Source organism: Ambystoma mexicanum, chromosome 7q (genome assembly GCF_040938575.1).
Source record: "Ambystoma mexicanum isolate Mex_15411 chromosome 7q, UKY_AmexF1_1, whole genome shotgun sequence".
NCBI lineage: Eukaryota > Metazoa > Chordata > Amphibia > Caudata > Ambystomatidae > Ambystoma > Ambystoma mexicanum.
Genome location: NC_090941.1, coordinates 1,020,520,862 through 1,020,545,670, shown reverse-complemented (window position 1 = coordinate 1,020,545,670; position 24,809 = coordinate 1,020,520,862). Strand labels below are relative to the sequence as shown.

The 24,809-nt window shown below is 45.6% G+C and overlaps 1 protein-coding gene across 1 annotated transcript in view; it reads right to left on the bottom strand.

Moving 5' to 3' along the window:
• The window catches only part of CLPB (ClpB family mitochondrial disaggregase), a 1,931,888-nt gene that overhangs the window by 1,892,706 nt on the left and 14,373 nt on the right, over positions 1-24,809 (bottom strand). The gene's annotated exons all lie outside the window — the stretch shown is intronic.

The window sequence follows — 24,809 nt, the reverse complement described above, 5'->3', positions numbered from 1 at the left end:
CACCCATTATGAAGGTGCTGAGGAGCCAGCCTTGCACACACTGAGCACTCCCTCAGCTGCTTTTTCCAGCTGAGGGAGTGCTTCGGGGCTGGCTGAACTGCCGAAGGGAAACACAGTTTCTCTTTGACAGTTCAGTTCCCCAGCCGCACATGCTCACTGAGCCATGCAAGGCTGGAGGCGTTTTGCTTTGCCAGCCTTGCATAGCTCATTGGATATTCTGGCTGGGGCACTGCAAGTCTGTATGTGTAAGGGGGAGCACCTGCACCTCCTCATACATACAGAAAGAGCAGCCTGGAGCTGGGTGTTTCCGCACCCACACGCAGGCCCCAACAGAAGGTATGTTTATGTTTGTTAGGCAGAATTATGTGCAGTACCCTTTGGGAACGCTACACACAATTAAGACTACAAGTGACAGTACAATTTCACCTTTGATACAAGCCAGACTTATCTCAAGAGTAAGTGAGCAGTACAAATAGTTACAAAAAGGGCAGCAATTACTATGATTCAGGCAAACACTGACTCAAGGTTTCTAAGTAAAAGAATATATGTATTTACTTATCAGTTGTTTAACAGTTCACCTTTCTAAGCAGGTCAAAAATCACAATCATAAATATATCACACCACTTCCCTTAAATTCCAGACAAGTTAAGCTCACAAATGAAGTGGGAGCAAAATGGCACTCCGGCAATTTAAAAAGGAGGGAAAGACAAAGTTATTAGAAATTAGGCACAGCCAACAGTTAAGTAATCAGGGTAGTAGAACAAGAGAGACTACAGTGAGGAGATCAGATAGAAAAGGCTTAGGGCCAAAGTCAATAGGACAAAAGTCTTTTGCGCAAGATCACACATTTCAGGGTAGTTCGCGGTAAAGTTTGTGGCACAGATTCCGGACGAGGTTGGTTGGTAGAAAAGTTAGCTCTGTGCAGCGAATTCGACCAGAGGAGGGGTCCTGGCTTGTAGTTTGGGCCAACTGGTTGGTCCCACCAGCTCAAGGTGAAGATGTTTCTTGGAGGATCTTCTCTGTCGTCAGATTTGGAGATTCGGACCTACAGCAGGGCTTCACCGGGCGTTCAGTCGTGGTAGGGGTCTTCTTCTTCCAGTTCCTCGTTGGTTCTTTCGTTCCAGTGGCAACTCTGCTCTTCCAGTCCCAGATAACTTCTTTTTATGCAGTTTTCCCCCATTCATACAGCCTGGCTGTCAATCACACAGCAGGATGGCTGGCCTGGCAAGGCCATTCCCCTTAGCCAATCAGACAAGAGTGCGACTTGGGTTACTAAGGCAACCCCTGGCAGGCGTCTGAAGATCCCTCCCTCACATCCTGCCCCGCTAGACTATCAGGTGCCTTAAGGAGGGCTTCTGTGCAGAAGCCTGCGAAAAGACAGCGAACAAAGGAATCAGCCCCGGTTTGGCGCGCAGAGAAAAACACGAGAAAGACTTTAACAAAAAGAAATGGCGAATAAACCCAGCTGGAACCAAAATAAAATGTATTTGGTCAAACAGATTTATGGTCGAGGCTACTATAATAGCCTGGAACAATACCACGTTTATATAAGATAATCGCGGTAGGAATGTTAGGGTAGTTACCACTGCCACCAGCCAAGTCTTAATGTTACGGGAGCGAAACAAGGCTCAAAGAGGCACAGACAAAAAGGGATAAGAGTTAACTGTTTCCAATACTCCATGCAAGATGGGGTGTACTGGGTCTTCGGTTTAAAGTGACTATATAAAGTCAATGGCAACTTCACATGTTTCTGGGGGACAGGAGTCAGCCCCAGAAAAATGGAATCAGTGGGAAGTCTCAAAGAAAACCCTGTGTCACTGCATTGAAGGTGCTGTGTAACACACACAAAAAGTGGTTCACATGGAGTAGGTGAGGCTCCAGTGCCCAAGATCACACCAACAGTAAAAATACACACAGCAAAACACATGTAAGAGTGGGAAAAAGGCTCACACTCTTACCAAGTGAAAAAATAAATCCTAGAAATCCAGCAAAGTTGCTGGGGGACTCCTTAGGTAAGGGAAATCAGCCATTTATGAGAATTCTCCCTAACAATGTCCATTTATTTTTTATTTAAATATGTGTATGGGTGCATGTATGCTTGTGTTATGAGTGAGTGTATGGTGATGGGTGCTCATGTGAATGATAGAGTGATTGCTGGGTGAATGTGTGTGTGTTTGTTTGTGTGTTTTGGTCCGTTGAGCTGACTTTGGTGAGTGGGCGTTGAACAACAAAGGCATTTTAAAATGCCTTTGTTACACAATCCCCCTACCCAGTGCCAAAATCAGCTCTTCTTCTGAGGCGCTGTTGAGACCAGGGGACAGGGATGGTATTTCTTTACTGGATATCTATCATAGATGCCCAATCAAAAATACCATGCTTTTCCCCTTAGCCCCCCAGCGCCTTCCATACACACTTTATCATGTTGATCGTGTTAGGCACTGTGGGGCCCAGGGGACAGGGATGGTATCTTTTTTACTGGACATTGGGACCCCCCAGCACCAATTGCAAACGGTTTGTCTTTTAACCCATTTTCTTTTAAAAGTATGCTCTAAAATGCAACCTTTTAACCCATTATTTGAAAATAATTCACGGGGGAAACCCTCCGAACCCATCTTGATTGGTGCAGGCTCCCTCGCTGCGCTCGGTTGCTATGGCATATCTGGTGGAAATATTTAGGCCCCTCCACTTAAAAAATTCACCAGCCACCACTGGCCATGGGACTGTGCTGGGAGCAGGGTGGGGGATCCCAGAGTCTGTGGTGGGGCGGGGAGAGCACAGGGACTGGGCTGGGAGTGGGATGAGGGAGTCCAGAGACTGTGATGGGAGCAGGTGGGGGAGCCCAGGCACTGTAATGGGAGTAGGGTGCGGTGACAGCGCACAATAGTTCATGGCGATTTGGATTTACTGTCCATTTGGTATTTTTGGGGGGCCAGGCCTGCCCACATTTTACATGGGGGGGGCAGGCCTAGAAAGTTTGAAGACCACTGCTGTACGGTATCCTGAGAAGAGAAACGAAGGTAGAAGATTGATCTGAAGTGTACATTGTGTGAAGTGAATCGAAGTGGTCAGTTCAAGCAAAACCCATTGCACATTCGATAGTCTTTGATTCTGGTATCAAAGGAGATCTGAGCCCGGACGAGGGGGTGGAATCCAAGTTCTGAGCCCGGACGAGGGGTGGGGGTTTGGGGGTCCAAGGTCCGAGCTCGAACGAGGGAGACCAAGTTGTGAACATTGGAGAAAAGGGGTCTGAGCCCGAAGGAGGGAGACCAGTCTTGAATATGTGAAATTGAAAACCCTGACAAAGGAAAGGAGCATTTGTGTTTTTTTTGTTACATCAGGACCTCTGCAATAAGAGACTGTCATTGGGAGAGAGACTGGCAGAAGGCTCCAATGCCTATGTGTTGAACTGTTACCTCGTGGCCAAGAAGCCACAGTGAATGCGAATCCCGCAAGTGCCGCCTTGCCCCGTGCTGAAATCGTGGGGAAGGGAAGCCAACTGCTCAAATATCCTGACATATCATTTCTTGAACACTTTTCTTTTGCATACATTGTTATCCCACACTATTTTGTATTTATAAGTAAGGATTGGCAATAGGTTTATTAGTATAGGCCCTTTTAGTTTGACAGACTACACTAGGACGGCATTATTATTTGATGGTTGTAGCTTGCTCCCATCTTTAGATTTAGGTTCAGATAGGCGTTCTACCAACCCATTGAAGTGCAATAAACACCCTTGAACTGTGATCACTTGTGTCTGTCTTCACCGTTTGATACCATGCCTTCCTTACAATAGCCCATTGACTTCTATGAGACTAACCAGAGAGAAGGGATACGGGTCCCAAGGTGGCCCTGAGGTGCCCATTCACATTTGGTAATGCAATGACCGGTTGGACTTTACACATTAAATGTGGCCTTAAATGGTACTATAAAGGCCCTGAGCTCTAAGAAATACTATTTCTATTCAACCTACCCATACCCTGCACATCATTTACAAATATAAAAGTATTATTTATCCAAGATTCGTGTGCTGGCCTTCTCTTATTTATCTCGAAACCATGCTGTTACCCTCTTAAGAGTTTACCTTGACTGCTCTGCCATCGCTACCACTAGGTGAGCAAGGGGAAACTTGCAGGACACCCTGTACCCGATTGGTGGACCAGTGACTTTCCCAACACAGGACTGAGAGAAACCGTCCTTTTCAAGTAGGAGCGATAAAGAGGAAATAAAAGGACCTTGTGAATTTTAGTCTGACCTGCTGGGTTTGCAGGAAGGATTTGGTTAATTTAAGGTCTGGGGATACCTTATTACTCCATTTCAGCATGGAAGCTCATTTCTCCCGCAGCTCCCGCTAAGATTGACAGTGTTAGAATGCTGCATGCGAGGGTGAAACAGCCTGCACTTTTTGATTTTCATTAAATTAAAAGATGCTGTTAATACTGTTTCTGTCGTGGGATATGCTAATCAGGGTTACCAGTCAATTGGTCGAAAACATTTGGTCGACAGGACAATTGGTCGAATGCCAAATGGTCGAATTTTTTTTTTTTTTTAACCCTTTTTTGGGCTTTTTTGGGGGGGTCCCCCCCCCCCCCAACCCCCTTTTTTTCTTTTTTTTTTTCCCCACACGAAAACCCACAAAACACATATATAAAAAAAAAAAAAAATTCGACCATTTGGCATTCGACCAAATGGTGTCGACCAAATTGCAGTCGACCAGAATGTTTTCGACCAATTGACCGGACACCGCTAATCAGAGCCCACTTTCATAATGTGACAGTCTACTGCCATCACCAGCAGCTGCCCTGCAGTTCATGTCATTTATTGTCAGCTTGGTGAACCGGGACTCATTCATGACAGGGCCTGGTGTGTATTACGCTGTCTGGGCTCAGTGTATGCACAACAATCATGTTGGGTCCAGCCAAGGAAAGCCACTCATTGTTGCAGCCTCCCACCCCCTCAGAGTATGGTCGTCACCTTCCCCCAGGGAACAAGAACACTCCAGGGGAGATGCTTCAAAGACAGTCCTGTCATTACAAAGCCACCGCACACCAGGGTTCCGATTACTGGAGACCTTTGTATGTAGGCAGAGGAAGGGGCGAGAGTCAAAATATCCCTGGAGAAAGCTTCAGCCCACTGTACGGTCTCACCATCTTAGATTTTTGCTAAGGCTCCCAAAATTCATGTGCCCCCTCTCCACTTCCTGTAAACAAGGGACTCTGGGTATAACATCATCAGCAGGCAAAGTACACTTGCTACAGCAGCCTGATATAAACTAAGCCTCCTTCACCAATGAGAAACACCAGAAGGTAAGTAGTTTACATGTAGATTTATTTCTCTTAGATATCAAGTAGAGAAAGCACTGGGACATCCATCTAGCCCCGCACCTTAGGTCCAACTGACAGCAGTGGAACCCAGCACTCCAAACAACCATCAACACTACACAAGAATGTCACTGACATCACCACACCAACACTCCACCTGGAATGTCATTGACATCACCACACCATCAGGACACACCCATAGGCATAATCCAAACCAGCACACATTATGACACAGCCCAATCCACTGATGCATTCAGCCTACATAGCAGTGGAGCAGACCTCCGCTTAGTTGCTTCATCTTTGTACACTGCTTGAAGAAGGACTCACTGGAATTGCATTGGAGTGCAGACTACTCCAAAGTGTTCGGCCACAGAGCAGAATACCAGGAAATCCAAGGAAGAGGAAAGCTCTTCTCCCCAACCATCCCAGATCACCTGGTCAGACAATTCCCACCACAGCTGGGACAATGGTATCCAGAGCTCTGCTCACTGGAGGTGACAGAACATTGGGAGTGTTCCCTACAAACCTTCCTGGTTGGGAATAGCAGAGGAAATGACTCACTTTGCCTCCGAGACCCTGGACTGGGTCTCCCAGCAGCCAAAGAACTAAGGAAGCGACCATCTCTGTGCTGCCTTGGCACCGGTTTGGGCACAATGAATGCCATTGAAGCTGATGCAAATGAAATGTCACAGCCCTCTTTGACCGCGACACTTCATTGTTTTTCTGAGTTCCAATCAACATCGAAGTTCTTCAGTCTGCGCATCTGAAACCAGCCGAGTCTTCCAGCAACTCAGCACCGCTTGCCTTGTTAGCAGCTTTGTTGAGCTCCAAGCAGTTACTGCTCTAGTACCACTCGTGTTCAGCCAGTCGAGCATGCTCACCACCGAAGGTAAGCCTCTACTTCTTCGAACCAAAGGCTGCTCAGTCTTTCAGCACCGCCGGCCTGACACCACCTGCCATTCCCAATCTTCAACCATCAAGCCGTTGCTGAATAGGACTGCATCGTTTGAGGTCACCCTAGCACTCTCCGATTCGACCCTGGCTCAGTGCTGAAAGGGCCTGGACTCCCGGTACTTTGCATTTTCTCTTACATGGACGAGTCTTTAATGTTTACTAGTCGTGTGCATTTTTTTTTTGTAGAACCTTGTCTAGAAAAGAAATTCTTTTATTTTGATATCATAATACACTATTGTTGTTTGAATTGCTGACCTCAGCCTGCTGAGAATGGCATCACAATTGATACGTGTGAGCTGCAGCTAACATAACCTCCGCAGCGGGTATTACATCCACTGAACTCTTATTGCACGTATAACCTGGAGTGCAAGCATGACTCAATTCTTTTGGGGAGGTGAGGGGGGGGGCGCCATCAATGATGCATCGTTAGGGTAATGCCACAGGCCTGCTTGAATGAAAGCGCTCTCCCTGGAGATGTCAAGGAGTGGTTGCCCTGCACACACATTTCATCATTACACAGATGCAATATCCCCTCACTGGATAGTCCTCCTCCTCCTCCAGCTGAAACAAATACAGACTGCAAGAACGACAGCAGGCTCCTCTGGATAATTTAATTTGTTAACTCTGAGACTAAGAGGAAAAACAGTCTGGATGGTAATGACAGCAAGAGAGGAACAGGATTCTTCGGGAAAAAAAATATTTCCAAAGTGAGGATGCTTGTTTAAGATCGCCATCTAGCGACCAAATAAACACGTGCACTCGTTTTCTCTGCACGGCTGCATGCGGCTAAACATCGGCCAAATGTATAGGCTATAATGTGTTGCTGGCTGCCAACTGATTTCCTACCCGGATATCAACCCTTGCAGGTGGGCGAGAACAACAAAGCCCTGGCCTGCATAGTGTAGAAGAGCTCACATACCCGACACCACGCAAACCAGTGAAGTAAATGTCTTTTTTGGTTATCTGATGTATAGTAAGTATATCTATGTTATATGACTGCTGAAACTATGGCGGCAGCAGGAGGTGGTCATCGTAGGTCATGACGATGTGCGAGTTCAGATTACAGAAACGAAGCTGTGATGAAAGTGCCCTGGCGGACAATGCCAAAAGGTTTTTACATATGCACATTGTACACACTCGTGTTGGCTAAAGCGCCACCGATAAGCCAAAACTCTTGCATTGGTGTACAGCTCGGAGAGAGATGAGATTTGGCAGGCGTACACAGCTTCTGGGTGTTTGGTTGCTTACCAAACCACTGCTTGGCTGTAAAACCTATGGCCGTTCCTATCCACTTCCTGTGCCAACCCCCCCAAAAAAACACAGCAAACTGTGTGCTGCGGTTGCCCGCCAGTGTCATTTTGCAGCAGTCTTCAGAGTTAATGGCTTCATTGCAGCTATAAGCCCGCGACTAGTGAAATACAAATCATTTAACCAAGTGTGCCTTCAGCCACTTGATTTATAAGCAGTATGCATATCATTGCACTGAAGTCATGTTAAAAACAAGCATTGGCTGCCCTCTTTCATGTGCCTCATTAGTCACTGAATTTTGCAGCCGTTAACCTCTTAAGGTCAGGTACTACCATCATGGCAGTGCCTAACAAATGCAAATCATGTCCACACAAAAGCCAAAATTGCGGTTTTGTTTTAGGTTTTAATAACTAGATCTGTTAAATGCAATTTTGTTGTGATTCTGGCGGCAATGTCTTCAGTAAAATAAGCATTGGCTTTTGTATTTTCTCCTACTCGTACTCACATTCTGGATGTTCTCTTTTTCTGGATTTCTACTCGGGCCCATTCTGCTGTAAATACTCATGCTATTGGACTTTTCTTGCCTTAGTAAACCGAGGGCCAAAGTCTTCCCTGTCCCCTCACCCTAGAAAGGCAGCCCACCACCTCCATCTAGGGATAGTCCACTCGGAGGGGTCAGTTAGCAATGGTTGGAGGGTCCTTTAGGTTATTTGTAAAGATCAGTTGAATGATAGAAATAAGCATGATGGACCTGTACCTTGTGTGTGTTCAATATTTGGGATCTTATGCATGGTCCGGTTAGCCCGTTTAGGGCCTCTTGTTTGTTAAGTGAATGAAAAGAAAGCCAGCCAAGAGAAGATAGAGGCACTGAAATAAAGTCACGAGGAGAGAGCGAATATAAAAGATGAATGCAAGCATTAAATAGCTCAGCCTCATTTTCTTATTAATCGGCTTCTGTTATTTCAGAATGCTGCGGCCAGGTCCACTCTTCACCCTCCATTTGGAGCTCACATGTCTCCATTATTAGACAGCTCCACTGGCTTCCGATTGAGAAACGGATTTTGTTTAAATCCATGTGTATTGTTCACCGTGCCTTTTATGGTCATGGGGCAGAATATTTACAGGAAACATTTCTGAACTATGTCCCCGCCCGGTGTCTTCCCTCTCAGTCCGCTCTCTTAGTGCTGGTCCCTCGGATTAGACTATCCCAGACGGGTGGTCGGGCCTTCTCGGTGGTTGCTGCTAAGACCTGGAACGCATCTACATGGAACGGCTGATCATCACACTTTTCGCCGTTTACTGAAAACTTTCTTATTGTGAACCTTCACCTTAAAAACTGTGTTGCCGCTTCTAGCGCCATGATGCCTTTTGGAAAATCTTCGCTTAATAAATTCAAATAACATAAATACTGACTTTAGAGGAGCTAAGCAAGAAACAGGAAGACCAAAAAGTGCAGAAAAGCAATAGAATAGACGCGAGACAATGAGTGAGGAGATCAGAAGCTTAGTAGGATTAAACGTCAGAAAGGGCTGAGCTTTACGGATGTTAAAAAGATGATAACGCCAGGAACGGGAGATGATGGAAATGTGATGAAAGATAAATCAGTATCAAGATAGAGGGTAAGGTTTCGAGCAGTGCTAGAGATAGGAAGTAGAGAAGGAGGAAAAAAGACAAGAGGGGGAGTGGGAATAGTATTAGTGGGGGAAAAGAGAACTTGAGTTTTGGGTGCATTCAAAATAAGAAAATTGTCTGACACCCAGGATTGAATAGCTAGAAGGCAGGAAGTAAGATTATCAAGAATAGGAGGTGTAAAAGAGGAAAAGGACAGAAAACGTTTAGTGTCATCTGAATAGAAGTGATGAGAGATGAAGAGATATATCAATTAAATGATAGCAGCAAGAGAAGAAGTGTAACAAGAGAAAATGAAAGGGCCTAAGACAGATCCTTGAGGAACACTGAAGAAGAGATAAACTATCAGAAGAAGACCCAGCCCAAGATACCGAGTACGTACGATTGGAAAGATGGGAATGAAACCAAGATAAAACAGAGCCAGAGAAACCAAGAGAAAATAACAGCAAGGTATGAGCCACTGTGTCAAACGCAGCTGAGAGATCCAACAGAATAGGTGAGATGAGTGTTTAGAGTAACGAGCAGAAAGCAGTGAGTCACATACTGAGAGATGAGCAGTTTCAGTTTAGGGAAGAGGACAAAAACCACACTGGAAACAAAGACGAATAGGGTTATCTGGAGAGTAGACAAGCTGTTAAAGTAGTTTAGAAAGATTGAGAAGAGAAATTGGACGGAAATTCGAGGGGAGAGAAGGATCTAGAGAAGGTTTCTTCAAAATGGGAAGAATTGAGGTGTGATTAAATGAGGAAGGGAAAGTTGAGGTAAGAAGAGTAATATTGAAAAGACTAGTGAGGTAGGAAACTAAAGACAGATAGACTTTAGGTATGAGTGATGAAGGAGTGGGATCAAAGGAGCACCTGTGGAGGAAGCACGGGCTAATGGGGAAGAAGTGTTTGAATTAGGCAGGCATAGGAGAAAAGGATAAAATAACTGAAGTAGGATGAGAAGGAGGAGGAGAAGAACAAGAGTAAGAAGATGGTACAACAGCCGTACGAAGAGTAGCCACGTTAGAAGTAAAGTAGGAAGCAAAATCAGACGCAGTTAAAGTAGAATTAAGTGAATAGGCAGGAGAGGGAGGAGAACGTAGATGAGAAAGTGATTGAAAGAGATGCCTGGGGTGAGCAGATTGGGTGTGCAATAGATCAGAACAGTACAAACGTTTAGCCGAGAGAAGAGCATCATCATATAGTGCATGATTGGAAGAAAAAGACAGATGATCTTTATCAGACAGAGTTTTCCGCCAGCAACGCTTAAGGCGACGGAAGACTCGCGCATTAAGAGAAGTTGGCAAGTAAACCCGAGTTGTGGTGGCTTCTGAGAGGGTTAAACTGAGGAGACAGGATGAAGAGGATCGAACGACGATGGGAGAGAGACAAAAAGAGTAGAAGCTGCATAATCAGCAGAAAGAGCAGTAAATGCAGAGTGAGAAGGAAAACCAGAAATACAAGAAGAAACAAATAGAGGAGTGTTAAAGCACGAAGATCACCCCAAGAGTATGTGAGTGCTTCAGAATTGACAACTAGTTAAGGAGAAAGACGGAAAAACAGAAAAGCATAGGAGATGGTGATCAGAAGAATAAACAGGGAGAGCGGAAACAGAGGATGTAGAAAGTGATGAAGTAAAATCAAGGTCCAGACTGGAACCAGAAACATGACAGGGGGAGTCAAAAGTTCAGAGAGATGATAGGACTCAAGAATAGCAAGAAGCAGAAGTGAAGCATGAACTGAGACGAGATGCAGATTGAAACCGTCTAAAGTATGAGTGGTATTGAGGACGGCAGAACAACAGAGATTAAGTCATCAATATCATCACCAAAAGCAGCCGCAGAACCGGGTGGCCGGTTAACGAGTAACAAAGTCAAAGTGTGAGGTTAGGCAAAAGTAGTTAGGGAGTACTCAAATGAAGAAAAAGTGGGAAGAGACTGGGAAATAGGAGTAGCTGCAAATACTGAACGATAAAGAATACCAGTCCCACCAGCACAGCCTGAAGTACGAGGGGTGTGAAGAAAAGCAGAAGTGGAAGTAGAGAGAGAGGCAGGAATAACAGTGTTAAAGATGAATACCCAATCTCTGTAGTAGAAAAGAAATGCAGATTCAGGCGAAGAAAGAGGCTTGGAACAGAATGAGATTTATTGCAGAGTGAACAAGCATTCTAAAGAGAAAGATTAATAGATCTTATCTCCATGCACTGTAACAATCAGCTATGGGACTCAATAGACATGGGAAGAACACAAGGCTTGAGTCTGCCTTATTGTATTCAATCTGGTACCATGGGTTGCATACCGAGCTCTCTGTGATGAATCCATTGGAGTCATCACTGATCTCCCAGCAGTAGCCTCCTCTCATGTGGCCAGGGGACAGCAGCCGCTACATGATCCCGTCCCTGGGGGCGGCAATATGAGGGAGGCAACGGCCTCCAGGGAGATGTCATGACTCCATCAGGTGAGACATGGTATCCCCCATTTTCCCTTGAGAATTACCTCCCTATGTCTGAAACCTTACTGGCTGATTGCCATGTTTCCACTCCTTTTCCCATGAAGAACAGGGACACCCTTTTAGCCATATCTGTGAAGCAACCTTGTCAACCTGATCGACTGACAATAGGAATTAAAGAAGATGATTCAGAGAGAACTTGCCATCAAAACAGCTTTGGAAATGCTCATCCAAGTCCCATGAGTCAATCATTTACAATGGACTTCTGTTCCCTGAATTCACGAAACACTGAGACGAAGAAGAGGGGTGATCGATCAAGGTGGAACAAGAGAGTCTACGAACCTAGTGAGCGTGCTAGTGTTTCCTGGAACACACCTTTGCCCAGGAAATGCAAGCAGCCCATTCAGAGAAAGAAGGGCATCTGTTGTGGTGACTGGCTAGAGAGAGTTACACCTCTTTGCACAGAGTGGAGAAGCCAGAAGCCAGAACCAGCGTATGGACAAGGAACTGCAGTACCGAGAGGCGCTACGGGAATGCCAGGATCAGTGAAGAACTCCTTAGCATTTGCAGATGCAGGGGAAGAGCAATTTGCTTACCGATGCCAAAAGGAGAGCAGACGTAACAGGAGACAGCCACGGAGGACCGGGAAACAAAGGAAAGAGGACCACAAGAGGGAAGCAGAGGGAAAATCTTCCACGATCAACCTGAAAGAGGATTTCAATGCCTACAGAAGCTGGGGAGTCCTCTTGGGAGCAATGAGAATAACTGGGCATATCGGCAAGCACGCCGAGTGCATTCATTTGAAAGTTACTAACCTGAGAGAGAGAAAAGAGATGGACATACTAACCTTTAAGTCGCAAGTAAAGCCTTTGCAAATGTGTAAATGTACACAGTGTCAGTACGAAGAAAGCAGAAGGAAGATAATATACATTATCAAATACTATACACAGACAACTTTGGGAGAGGGTGAAAAACCAAATGAGCAGAAGTTCTGGCTGGGGAGTACACCAGGCAACCTCAAGTGTGTGAAACAAAGGTCATGGCAGGAGAGAACACCCACCAGGCAACCTCAAGGGTGTGAAATAGACATCTTAAAGTGTGTGAATTATATACCCTTGCAGGATAGTACACCAGGCCAATTGAAGTGTGCCCCGGCAATACAAAATTATTGTGATAAACAATCTTCTATGTGCAAGTCTTGCACTTGACAAAGAAAAGCCCAAAGAACGTCTTGAAAGAAACTCTGAAGACAAACAGTAGTGTGTGCCGATGTTGCACTTAGTCAAGAAAGGCCCAAATAACTATTTCTGAAAGAAGCTAACATTGTGAAGTTAAACGGTAGTTGCACAAGTGTTGTACTTGGCCAAGAGAGGCCCCCAAGAACATGTGTCTATGACCATCTCAAAGAGTAAAGAAGAATCCAGGGGAAGGGAGCTACCCTCTGGAACCAAGAACGTTATCCTTGAAGAAACTTTTGATTAAATTATTTATATTTCCTTTATGAACACTTTTTTCCAAACCAATAAAGGTTAAAGATAACTCTCTCTCTTTTCACCTTAGAGTTAATTTTCCAGTGTGAGGGTCAGAATAGAACGTTGGCTGCAGGACAGTTTTGTTTTGACATCCTGACATGGACAGAGCCTTAGTTTTTGTTTAGGTCGAGAAATCCTCTTAGCGCAGGGTCAGAGAGGTCATTTCCTAACCCCTTTTGTGTTCATTAAAAGTCTCTAACCAAAACCATAGCAAACCTGTGCCTGGCTCTCATTTCTGACTTCTCACGTCTTCCACTAATTCCAGAGGTATAAATCAATGCTATGTGATCCTTTGAGCGAAAATGCACCTATGGGATGATAGTTTGAATAAAGAACATAAATCAACGTAGCATCAAAACACAGGCATTTTGGGAGGCACATTTCACCCCGATAGAATTTCACTTTGTTCCCGGCACCTTATTTCCAGACCGACATACTCGTAATGACCCCCTCAGATGTAAATTTTGAACAGATCTACAATACTTTTATTTCTGCATTGATGCCTGCTTTGAGATTAATAGATTCTCGAGACATGGAACAAATAGAGTTTTTGAGCGATAAAAAAAAATTGCAAACTAAACAGATGGAGCATGCTGGACATGGCAACCTTTAGATGCAGGGCATTGATAATATGGATCGAAGGCTGCTCCAATGCACCCAGGAGAATGGTGGCCAAAGGACTATCCAAAAGGGCCCTGGTGTACACATAAGCAAGGTGTCTAAGAAGCAAGGACTGGGCCTGGGTTCCTGCGATGCTTACAAACAATTGGGAATCTAGCTTAATATGACCAATGGGTCATATTTGAGCTAGTGAATTTGACTATGTTGTCATGGAACACATTTGGGTACAACAGCTTCATTAACAACAATAATAATGATCTTGGTTTGGGTAAATACCAGTTATTTCTTTTGCAAGATTTGTGGCTCACGGATTTGAATGAAATGGATGGATATTCTAACTTCTTAAGAAGTGTGGTTAAAGGGCGTAAGGGTCGACCTGCTCGGGGTCTTCTAATTGCATTAGATAACAAGTACTGGTCAGAGGCCAAAAAGTGGCCTACTGAATGTGAGGCTTTTGTTGCCAAAATTACTCAATGAAATGGTCCTGTAGTACACGTTCAAGTGAAAAAATAATTGTGCTGGACCTCAATTTAACTGCATAGATGCATTCAGTTTGGTAGAATAAAAAGATGTTAGGATAGAAAAAAGGGACTTGCATAGAACGATATGATGGCTCAATGGAATTTATAAAGAGTCAACAGTAATTTGATGGACGATATCCCTAGCACCTCTACGTGGAGGGGAGGGTGTAGCCATAGTACCATCGACTATACGTACTTATCACATAACCTTTTTAGGAAAGCAGATTCGTTACATGTTAATAGCAATAATTTGTGTGATCATGCATGTCTAGAGCCAGTGATCTGCTTGTATACTTATCAGCCTTGACTAAGCTGGAAGTGACAAATTCCATTACTAAAATCAAATGGTCATCTGATTTTTACATACAGTTTAATTCGTGCATAGCAGCCATGCTAGAGGCAGGAAATATAAAACGGAATCCTGAACATTAGGCACATTATGCGAGGGGTTGGCAGTGAAAGGAGAAAGTGTATAAGATAAGGCAGGGAACCCTCTTTTTTTCAAGGGGGCTTGACTCCAGAGGGTAAGGCAACAATTAGGAAAGAAATCGGAGTCAACAGCTACCCTAGTCATTAACGCTTTCAGTAGGAAAAAGGTCACACTGGAGCTAACTTAGCACATATCAGTTAGCTCATAACATAAACACCACAAGATAAGGATATCTTTTTTAAACATTAAAGAATGAGATTTATTAGATTTACACAATTAAAAACCTTTACAAGAGTCGAAAGGTAAAGTATTTCATCCTTGGCACACGAAAAACAATATGTTTGTACAAAATTATGCAATAATTCTATGCATGGGTGGATTAGTACAACAATGGTAATTGTGATTACATATACTGCTAGTGTTATGGCAGTATGAAAACTTGTCGACACACACAGAGTTCAGGTGTTTCTGGTACGGTGAGTAGATGGAAAAACCAGCGGATGAAGGTTATGGAACCTGCTGGTAATTTCACCGGACTGTCTTCAGGACTGGGGGATTTGTTATGAAAGGACACACGAAGTGGTTGGTGAAGTGCCAGGCACCTGAAATGGGTGAGACAAAGGATGGTGAGGTTACAAAACCGGAAATTAAGATTAAAACGGAGAGTGTTTTGGAAACACTGTGAAAAAAGGGGACCTACCTAGGGTAGTTGAAGCGTCATGGCTAACGTGGTTATTTAGTATAGGGCCAGAATCTGGATGAGTCACTGGCAGGTGGGTTTTGTCCAATATTAGGACAGGAGGTCTCTGAAACAAGTGAAAAGACCGAGTTGTAGTTGATAAAATGATTTTACAATGTAGAAATAAATGGTTTAATAATCATTTACCTGGTCTGGTTCACAAAATGAGTCCCAGGTTGTTAGAGATGAGAACTGCTTTCTATCTAGGATGCTGGGTAACCGCGGTCTGTAGTAGACAAAGAGGAAGGTTGTTGTAAGCGTTTGTGTAGCACGCATCGAGATATCGTGCTTAAAAACGTACTGTCAGTGCCTGAATGGGAGTACAGTGACAGTGATAAATACAGGAGGTGATGGATAAAGGCGGTCTCTATTTGTGGATCGAGTGACTGTGTGTTGTGTATAGTTTCAGCATGCCTTCACTGTAAACTATCATTACACTGTAATCGATTCATTATTGTAAAAGTGGCGGAATGTTGGCGCAGTGAGCGGAGGTAGTTTGCTTCTAAAAACAACGAAGCTGATCGGCCTTGTAACTAGTAGGAAAAGGGCTTACCTCTGTAGTCGAGCTTTGTGGCTGCCGGGGGAGTTTGTAGCTCGTGCATGCGTATATAGATCAAGCAGTGATCTAGATGACATGCGTGGGGAGAGTAGTGTTCATGATTGCTTAACCAATGTGAGTGTTCATAGACATGCGCACGCGTTTGACGGTAGAATGAACGTGCGTGTAGGGTGAGTAGTGTCATTACGTCTGCATGTATTGAGTAGTGAAGGGGACTGAACTCCATGGCATCACTAAACATAGAGAAAATAATATATAATCAATAGGTTCGCCAATTACTGATGAGTAATATTACGGCAGGAAAACATAAAGTGCATACATTTTTGTTGAAAAAGACATTTTTAAACACGAGTGATCAAGACGTATTGTTATAAACATACATTTGTAAGTCATTTTTTGTGGCAGGCGAACAACCAGTGGAACAGTCTCAAGAATATTAACATGCGTGAAGAAAATACATGATAGGCTTAATTTACAGAAAAATTTACAGAAAAATGTCAAAGAAAAGGGGGGTGGGGGAGTTCTTCCATTACTAGAAAAGCAGAACTATGTGAGATATAACGTGTCTGCTATTCAAGGGTGTTGTGCAGAGTCAAGAGTCGAGACAACGCTCAAGGGGGGTGAGTTATTTGTTGAAGAAGAGATTCCACTCGATGGATATATTTAAACCATTTTTGACAGAATCAAGACGATAGATCCATTTTTGCTCAAGTTTTCGGAGCGCTAGGTCACGATCACCTCCACGAAAAGGGTTTTGGACAGTCTGTAAGATGACCCAGAAAATGTCATTATGGCTGTGTTTTTTCTGCTTAAAATGAGTTACAAGTGGTTTGTCTTCGACGAGATTTCTGACACAGGAGCGATGTTCACAAATTCTTTGTTTAATTTCCCTTTAAATTAAGCCTATCATGTATTTTCTTCACGCATGTTAATATTCTTGAGACTGTTCCACTGGTTGTTCGCCTGCCACAAAAAATGACTTACAAATGTATGTTTATAACAATACGTCTTGATCACTCGTGTTTAAAAATGTCTTTTTCAACAAAAATGTATGCACTTTATGTTTTCCTGCCGTAATATTACTCATCAGTAATTGGCGAACCTATTGATTATATATTATTTTCTCTATGTTTAGTGATGCCATGGAGTTCAGTCCCCTTCACTACTCAATACATGCAGACGTAATGACACTACTCACCCTACACGCACGTTCATTCTACCGTCAAACGCGTGCGCATGTCTATGAACACTCACATTGGTTAAGCAATCATGAACACTACTCTCCCCACGCATGTCATCTAGATCACTGCTTGATCTATATACGCATGCGCGAGCTACAAACTCCCCCGGCAGCCACAAAGCTCGACTACAGAGGTAAGCCCTTTTCCTACTAGTTACAAGGCCGATCAGCTTCGTTGTTTTTAGAAGCAAACTACCTCCGCTCACTGCGCCAACATTCCGCCACTTTTACAATAATGAATCGATTACAGTGTAATGATAGTTTACAGTGAAGGCATGCTGAAACTATACACAACACACAGTCACTCGATCCACAAATAGAGACCGTCTTTATCCATCACCTCCTGTATTTATCACTGTCAATGTACTCCCATTCAGGCACTGACAGTACGTTTTTAAGCACGATATCTCGATGCGTGCTACACAAACGCTTACAACAACCTTCCTCTTTGTCTACTACAGACCGCGGTTACCCAGCATCCTAGATAGAAAGCAGTTCTCATCTCTAACAACCTGGGACTCATTTTGTGAACCAGACCAGGTAAATGATTATTAAACCATTTATTTCTACATTGTAAAATCATTTTATCAACTACAACTCGGTCTTTTCACTTGTTTCAGAGACCTCCTGTCGTAATATTGGACAAAACCCACCTGCCAGTGACTCATCCAGATTCTGGCCCTATACTAAATAACCACGTTAGCCATGACGCTTCAACTACCCTAGGTAGGTCCCCTTTTTTCACAGTGTTTCCAAAACCCTCTCCGTTTTAATCTTAATTTCCGGTTTTGTAACCTCACCATCCTTTGTCTCACCCATTTCAGGTGCCTGGCACTTCACCAACCACTTCGTGTGTCCTTTCATAACAAATCCCCCAGTCCTGAAGACAGTCCGGTGAAATTACCAGCAGGTTCCATAACCTTCATCCGCTGGTTTTTCCATCTACTCACCGTACCAGAAACACCTGAACTCTGTGTGTGTCGACAAGTTTTCATACTGCCATAACACTAGCAGTATATGTAATCACAATTACCATTGTTGTACTAATCCACCCATGCATAGAATTATTGCATAATTTTGTACAAACATATTGTTTTTTGTGTGCCAAGGATGAAATACTTTACCTTTCGACTCTTGTAAAGGTTTTTAATTGTGTAAATCTAATAAATCTCATTCTTTAATGTTTAAAAAAGATATCCTTATCTTGTGGTGTTTATGTTATGAGCTAACTGATATGTGCTAAGTTAGCTCCAGTGTGACCTTTTTCCTACTGAAAGCGTTAATGACTAGGGTAGCTGTTGACTCCGATTTCTTTCCTAAAAGTGAAAGGAGAAAGCAACCAAACTTTAATTGTGCAAAGATTGAGACACAATATACGCTCTCTGGAAACTGCTTGGTGAAAGAAAATCACGCAGCGTGCATTGAAGGGAACTACAAATTAAAAACACAATATAAGAACGGGATGAAATTCTATAGAATGGAGCAGAACCAAAAGGATGGCTGACATGATACATACCTTGATAACTAATAATACAAAGAATTTCGGGACAATGAATAATGGTCTCAAACATACACAATTAGAAACTCAGCTAAAGACTATTCCAGAAGATATCTGGTGCTCGTTTGATCAGAATAAATTAATAGTCAAGTGACTGTGTAGCACACAATTTGATGTGAAGAAATTACCGTGCTGGGACAAGAGCTTTATGCCTGAGGAAATGGAGTATCTTGTCATAAAAGCAAAGAAATCAAGGGCCTTGGGATCAGATGGTTTACATTACATTACATTACGGCATTTGTATAGCGCGCTGTGGACCCTCAGGCATAAAGGCGCTAACAAGTGGACATATGCATAACACAACAATTATTGCATCGAAATAAATGAGTTAGGGAGCTGGGAGAGGGTAGGGCAAGAGTTGTGGTATTAACCAAACAGGTGGGTTTAAGTGTACTGTTGTTGAAAGCGGACCCAAAGCTATGGTCCAACATCTTGTGTGATTGTGAAATACAGAATGTATGATCATTATGAACAAATGATCAACAAAATGAATACTGAGCCAGGATATCTAAGAATGTTTTCTAATAGACGAATCATAACGACCCATCTCAGATTCAGGTTCAATATGCTTTGTACATTGGCCATTATGGGGCCTCGTAGAGAAATCAAGCCAAGTGATAGTGCGTGTCGTCTTTGTAAGTGTAGTAAAGAAACATGGAAATACCTTCTTTTAGAGTGTCCTGGTACTGAGTTGGCTGTGCATCGATGGATACTCAAATGTGGATCTGTTCAATTAGTGGATCGAGCTGAATGTTGGTGGCGTTTCTTGTTCACAGGCGCACATAAACCTGTAATTATTGCAGTTGCTCAGTTTATCAAAAGCTGCATATTCAATGTTAGGGGAAGCTTTTATACCTGTTCTCTGGCAGCTAAAGTTGCTAGCCCCGTGGTGGGGCTGTGCGGCAGGGCCTTGGTTCCCGCCAGGTGCGGCATGCTCCCGGTTCCTCTGCTGGGCTTGGGCTCTGGTTGAGCTGGAACTGGAGCCTCTCCCGGTTTGTTTGCGTGGCATCAGGGCCGGAGTTGAGGCATCACCGCCCGGGGTCCTACAGGTGCCCGGGCTCAGGTAAGGGACTCTGTCCTGATGTTTTTGTGAGGTGGGGGCTCTGTGTATGCCCCGGGGGCTGTCCTGCACGTTTCGTTCTCAGGCTTCCTTTTCCTCGCCAGCTGATCTTCAAACGGAAGTCTGATGTGCCTTCTGGGGGTGGGTTGGCCCCGCCTCAGGGGGAGGGCGTTTGTTAGTGTTTCTCCAGAGGAGCCTGGAGTGAAACACTGCCATAACGTCCCGTTGCCAAAGGGATTAAGTGTTTGTTCTCCCTCAATGGTGGTTTTCTTCCGGTCCTGCAGTTAAATATAGTGGATTAACAGGGTTTTTTAGCATTCCTATTTTGACTGCTTGTGCTTCTGCCTGCACTATGGGAAAGCGCTCTGATAAACTCAGGCACTGTGCCCTTTCCTCTGCTTCATCTTCCTATTCGCCTGAGCTTCACAGGAGGAAGAAGAAAGAATCTATACATTTTTCATTGTCTAAGAAGGACATTAAGAAGCTGCTTCTTCGGCATCATGGCCATACGCATGGGCACAAGCGCTGGCATTGGTCGTCTTCATCATCCTCCTCTTCAGGCGCGGAGTCCTCCTATGCCGCTTCCTGTTAATCAGCTGATGCAGAAGGGAAATATCTGGACAGGGAAGAGGTGGAGGAAGTTCTTGCTCAGGTTTGGGACTGCATGGGTTTTTCAGAGCTCTTTGTATGAGTGGAAGGGGCTGACCCCACTATTCGCCAGCATAAGCATACCTCGCCAGTCTGGTGGGTCGCTTCTCTATGTCGGCCGAGGAGGTGGCTATCCGGGACCCAGTGGACCGTAGGGTGAATTCCAGCCTGAAGAAGGTTCATGCTGGTTCATATCTGGCATTCAGGACGAATATCTATGGCTCCTACACTGCGGAGACTCTGCTAAGTGGTTTCAGGAAGTTGGAGAAGGCCATCGATGGGGGTTCTGACTGTGCCCCGCTGCTGGCTGACATGCAGCGGCAGGTTGAACTTTTGTCCGACCAGGCGTTAGATGGAGTGCGTGTCTCGGCCATGGCTGTGGGTGCTGGTGTGTTGGCACAAAGGCATGTGCATCTGCGGGAAAGGAAAACGGAAGGTTCACAGAAGGCGGGTGCCCTTAAACTTCCTTTTGACAGTTCCAAACTGGTTTGTGATTTATTTGAGAATAAAGTGCATAAGGTGTTTCGTGCTGACAAACACGCAGAAAAGAATTACGGCGGAAGTCTACCTCGGCGGTCAAGAAATCTTCTTCTGATGCGGGGACAGGACGGTCATTCCCTGGTTCCTCCTTCCACTCTTTTTGGAGAACCAGTGGGGGCTGTGGTCCTCTGCGCTCTTCTCGTCCAGGACTGGGCCAGAAGTCCTGACGGTTTGGACAGGCCGGTGGGCAGACATCTCCATCAGTTTTTTCCGGTATGGTACCGTTGGTGCTCGGATTATTGGGCTCTGGACATCGTTCGGAGGGGTTATCAAGTGATCTTCCTGCCTCCCCCTGTCCAGGATTGCATGGTTCGAACTGCTGTTTCCTGATCACTGTCCAAGAGGTTGGCTATGTCAACTGCCCTTTGCGAGTTGTTGCTGAAGGCGGCTATCATGCCGTTCCCTTCCCACACCGGGGTCTGTGTTTCTACTCGTGGGTTTTTCTGGTCCGCAAACCTTCGGGGAAGTCTCGCCTCATTTTGGACCTCACGGCTCTGAACTGCTTCGTCTGGAACGAACGCTTCAAAAGGGAAACTCTGCAGAACATTCTCCCGATGTTGCACATTGAGGGGACTGGATGGCGTCCCTGGATCTCCAGGATGCATATTACCACGTGTCTCTCCATCCCTGCCACATGAAGTTCTTCCGTTTTGCAGTTTGCGCCCAGCCCCCATGTTGTTCACCAAGCTGGTGCCTCCCCTGGTGGTGCATCTGCATCTGAGGGGCATTCAGATTTTTCCCCACCTGGACGACTGGTTGGTCAAGGCGGCCCTCCGGCAGACGGTCCTGGCTCATCTCCAGCTGGGTTGCCAGGCATTGCGGGACTGGGGATTTCTGGTGAACTGGCAGAAGTCTCATATGGAGCCCGCTTAGGATCTGGTTTTCATCGGGACTTAGATTTGCACCCGGATGGGGGGGCTTTCTGTCCCAGGAGAGGGTCCATCGCCCACTGTCTGTTCTGAGCAGGGTTCTCAGGAGGCGGTGTGTCAAGGCTCACATGTTGCTCATGCTTCAGGAGCACATGGAATCTTGCGTTTTTCTGGTTCCGTGGGCTCGTCTTCATCCGTCTTCACTTCGTCCTCTGGTGTCTCTCCCACTGGTACCCGCCTTCCGAGGTTTACGAGGCCTTGATCCCAGTGTCTTCGGCTATGAGGGCTTCCTTACCCTGGTGGTTGCAGGTTCCGAATCGCCGGACAGGGGTGTCCCTGGTCGGTCCTCCTTTGACCACTCTTACTACAGACACCAGTGGGAGGGGTCGGGGGGGCCACTTTGGGCGTCCTCTCAGCCCAGGGGTTGTGGGCTCCGCAGGAGGGCCGTCATTTGTCCAATTGGAGAGAGTTGTGTGCCATTCTCCGGGTCCTGTTGTACTTCAGGGTGTTTCTGGAAGGCCGAGCAGTGTTGGTCCAGACGGACAATACCACAGCCTTAGCATATGTCAACTGCCAGGGGGGGGTCCGGCCGCTCCTTGAATGCTCTGGCAGCTCAGATAGGTTCCTGGGGGGGGTGGGGGAGTTTCATCTGTTGTCCCTTTGTGGCCTTTCATGTCAGGGAGGTGGACAATGTTCAAGCGGATCTACTCAGCCGTCGGTTCCCCTCCTCAGCTGAACTGGTTCTGTCAGACAGGGTATTTGCAGAGATCTGTGTCAGGTTCAGGCTCCCCGATCTGGATCTCTTCTCTTTGCCTCTCCAGCCTCTGCGAAGGTTCCTCTCTTCTGCGCCCGGTTTCTGGCCGAGGGAGCTTGGGGGCTGGATGCCCTCGCTGTGGAGTGACCTTGAGGTCTCCTTTATGCATTCCCTCCTCTTCCCCGGGTAGTTCAGCGCATCAGGGAGAGCAGGTTGACTGTTTTGTTGGTTGCTCCATTCTGGCCCTGCCGGAGCTGGTTCCCCTCCCTGTTGGAACTTCGGTCCCGGAAACCTTGGTTGATTCCGGAAACCTTGGTTGATTCCGAGGTGACCTTGTCCTCTGCAGGCGGGTTTGGGGTCCGACATTCAATGGGCGTTATGGCTATTGCACAGTCTTGGTTGATATCCAAGGGGTTCTCAGGTCCTGCGATTGAGTATCATTAATGTTTGTATTATCATTAATGTTCGTAGACCTTCTACTCTGAAGGCGTATTACAGACACTGGGGACACTTCTGGGATTGGTGTGGGTGGTCTGGGATTCCCGCACTGCGTTCCAGTCTGCCCGCTATTCTCCAGTTCCTCCAGGAGAGTTTTGTCAAGGGCCTAGAGATCTCCACGCTTCGCTCCCAATGGCCTCCATTATATTCGTCTTGGGGGACTCTGATAGCCACCCGGATGGGGAGGTCTTGGTGGGAAAGTTGCTTTGGGGTCTCTCTTTTTCCCTTCCTTGTACTTATAAAAAGATCTTCCCCCTTGTTATCCCCCTCTTGTCTTGCGGTTCCCTCAGGGGCCACCTTTTGAGCCCCTTGCTGTAATTAACATCAAGCACCTTACACTAAAGGTGTACGCCATCACGTCTGACCATAGGCTGGGGGAGATTGGGGCTCTATTGTGTCATGCCCCTTTCTTGAGGGTTCTACCGGACTGTGGTTCTGCGGTGTGATCCGAAGTTCCTGCCTAAAGTTGTGTCTCGTTTCCCACCTCTCAGGATCTGGTTCTCCCTGCATTTTTTCAGGATCCACAAACGCCGGAAGAGGTTGCTTGGCATGCCATTGATGTACGGCGGGCGGTTCTGGAGTATTTGGCTTGGACTGACCCCTTCTTTCAGTCCGATAGTCTCTTGGTTACTTTTGGCCCTGCGGGTGCGGGATGGAAGGCCTCTGTGGTTTCCATTAGCCAGTGGATCCGTGTTGTTGTCTCCATGGCTTGTGTGGCTTCTGGCCTGCCAATGCTAGCCCACGTTCAGGATCGCTCTAACCGGGGTTTGGCTGCTTCCTGGGCAGATGCTAGGGGGGTTTCTCTACAAGAGATTTGTAGGGCAGCCACCTGGGCGGATCAGAGCACTTTCGTCAAACACTATTGGATGAATGTCTCCCACTCTGGGGGTGGGGTTGGGGTTTTGTCTGTTGGGATGGGAGTTATTAAAGGTGTGAGTTTTTGTTCTGCACTTTCTGGCTCTGTGTCTCATTGGGACCTCTCCCAGTTGCTGCGATGGCATGTCTCATGAGGTAAGTACTGGGAAGAGGAAGAGTGGACATGGAGGTAATGCTCCGATTACTTACCGGTAATCTGCATTACTCCTAGTCCTACTCGTCCTCACACATAACCACACTAGGACATAGGGCTTACATGTATGCTCACTCTTTCATAAAGGGTCGAAACAACCACGCCAGTCATACAACACAGCTCCTTTGACCTGAACGACCGTGAAACCCTTCCTCTCAACGGGTAACACGAATGTTTTTGTTAGTGACTGCTGAAAAAGTGTACTACTCGTTCACTCGCCTGTAGTGCCAAAAGCAAGTGTTATGTCTTTAAATCTGATCATGTCCTCCCTGCACTAGTGAATGTATTCGCTGGGCTTCCTGCAGCAAGGGTGAGATGGGAAGTAAAGTCGCAGGCACTACACTGACATGTTTAAAAAAGAATGTATAAACGAAAGGCAATTTGCATATTCGATGTTATGCACATTGTCCATTTGTTCTGCTGTATTATGTTATAGGGTCTTGTCGTGCCCTGTTGGTGCTAAGGGGCCTGCAAGAGACAGGATGGAAAGTTAAGAGGAGTAGAAGTAGAAAAAAGGTATATGTTGCGGTAGCGTTGGTGGCTTTGGGCAGCACTATGCCATACGGTCCTGCCACGGGGAACTGCCACCT